The 2559-nt window shown below is 36.8% G+C and overlaps 1 pseudogene; it reads left to right on the forward strand.

The window, feature by feature from the left end:
• The first annotated feature begins 1505 nt into the window (after window positions 1-1505).
• On the forward strand, window positions 1506-2065 carry LOC120394978 (annotated as a pseudogene).
• Window positions 2066-2559: the final 494 nt, after the last annotated feature.

The raw sequence follows: 2559 nt of genomic DNA on the forward strand, positions 1-2559 counted from the left end.
TGACAAGTGGATGCCTAAAGAGAATTTGCCTGTCCTCTCCGGATGTGTTTATATATTGTAATATAAATGTAGAGGAGAAATACAGAAATATGTAACTCTTATGCAGTTTTGTGGAATCTTTACAGGCTATGTACCTGTTCTCTGGACCTTGGAAAAACCCGATCTTCTAATGTAAGCATGTTTTCTTCTTCCACACAGATATAAACTGCCCATTTGTAGTGTGAAGTCTGCAAGAAAGTTTCAAAGAAAGTAGTTTGGAAATGCATTTTAGGACACATTCAGGTAAAACTTTGTCCATCATCTGTGTAACTGCCAACTTGGAGTGACTGGGATGATGATAGAATTATCACAACACTGACAGAATTCTTCTAACTCTTTTCAGACTTTATGATACATGGGGCACATTAGCATGAACTGGGCTCCCTACTGTATTATGTGCCTTGCTGAATGTGCATACTTCCCTCTGAATGCATAGTAGCCAGTTCTTTTTAGACTTCCTAGTGAGAGTGCTTCCTGGTTTTGTATGTATTCTACTAATGCTTTCGTTGTATATTCTTACCAAATTTATATGCCTTCTATGATCTGGAGATCATGGGAATGCAGTTTAGTTGTTGAAATTAGAGTTGGAGACAACTACCGGGAAAGGTTAGTGTCTTGTTTGCTCCAATATTCATCCTCTACTTCCTCTGTAAGTAATTGTTCACTAGAAGAATATACAAGAAAGTGCAAAATAGAGTTTTTAGCAGCCTACAGTAATGCAAATGTTATTTCATTAGATTTATTGACTGGTCCCCTTCATGTGCACTTGGCAGAAATCTGAGAACTAGTTGGATTTGACAATAGAATCACTATACAGATATCACTTTCAAAATAACTTTTCTGTTTTACTTAGTGACTTGTATTCTCAGATGCCAAACATTTTTTCCAAGTACAGCTACTTGAGAACCATGTTTTATTATATACATATGACAGGGGTAGGCAGCCTATAGCACCTGCGATGTGCTGAAAGCTAGCACATGAGCTGATTTTCAGTGGCATTCCACACTGCCCAGATGTCCTGTGCCATCCAGTGAGGCCCTCATTTTAATGTAATTTAAATGGAGCTTCTTAAGCTGTTATTTTATGCTGTTTTACTCTACATACAACAATAGTTTAGTTATATATTATAGACTTATAGAAAGAGACCTTCTAAAAACATTAAAATGTATTACCAGCATGCAAAATCTTAAATAAGAGTGAATAAATGAAGACTCAGCACACCACTTCTGAAATGTTGCTAACCCCTGGTATATCTCCCCATCTAACCATATGATTTCTATAAGTGATATTGACTCACATTTTATCTATTAATGCTGACTCACTTTCTTCTACAGGTGAGAAACCATACAAATGTCAAATTTGTAGCCAGTCTTTTAAATTAAGAAGGCATTAACAAAACACATGGTTATTCATTCAGATGCTCGACCTTTTAACTGCCAGCATTGCAATGCAACATTAACGAAAAGACAAGTTGAAATACCATATTGACCATGTACATGGAACAAAGGCTGCAGAAGAAACAGCAACCACTTCTGAAGAAAAAGTAATTTCACTTGCCAGTACAGTACACTGATGACAAAGTTTTCCAGATTGAGTCTAAACCATACATGGATCAGCCCGAAGTTTCTGAAACAGAAGTCAAACCTATGCTACAGAATGTACCCAGCAGAAGTATGTGTGCCAGTAACACTGGTACCAGTTCAGATCTCGGGAACCTCAAGCTGATCTAGTACAACATACCACTACACTCTCACCCCAGTCTCATGGCATTCTTCCCCCACAGGCAGAGCAGCCAGATTATCAACGAACAACAGATTTGGCATTTCTGGAAAAATATACTCTCACTCCCCAGCCTGCAAATATAGTTCATCCTGTCAGACCTGAGCAATTGTTGGATCCTAGAGACCAGTCTTACCTTGGAACTGCTGGGGCTTGTACAGCTCCAGCTGTACAGAATATGTCAAATAATGAACATTCATGGAAGGATTGGACCCATAACATTCCACCAAACTTACTAAGCCATTAGCCACCAGAAGACTAATATGGCTACTGAGGTATTTTTGTAGTATATTTGGACTTCTAATATTCTGAACAGTTTTGTTGAGTGCAAGGAAAAAATAGATTTGTTTGCATATATGAACATTAAGACACATTTTGATGTATATTTATAGTTTCTTGTGGTTTTAAAGGCTTTTAAAAAATCTTATAGAAGGTCTTTTGAAAACAGGTTCTCATATCTTTTAGGATACTAGCTGCAGCAAACTTTAATCCCAGACCTGGCCATTAATAAAAATAATTGTTCACTTGTCTGCATCTCACTTTCCAAATAAACCTTTCATGGATAATGGAAAATATACTAGAAGGGTTATAGCCAATTCATTAGGTCATGATTGAAAAGAACATGAAACTAAACCTCTTAATGATCCCTCACCTTAAACTAAAATTTAACTATCCCAGACAAACCGGTTACATTTTTTACTGTAATTCATATCTGAATAGTGGAATTATGAATCTGAGACT

Source organism: Mauremys reevesii, unplaced genomic scaffold (assembly GCF_016161935.1).
Source record: "Mauremys reevesii isolate NIE-2019 unplaced genomic scaffold, ASM1616193v1 Contig87, whole genome shotgun sequence".
NCBI classification, from domain to species: domain Eukaryota; kingdom Metazoa; phylum Chordata; order Testudines; family Geoemydidae; genus Mauremys; species Mauremys reevesii.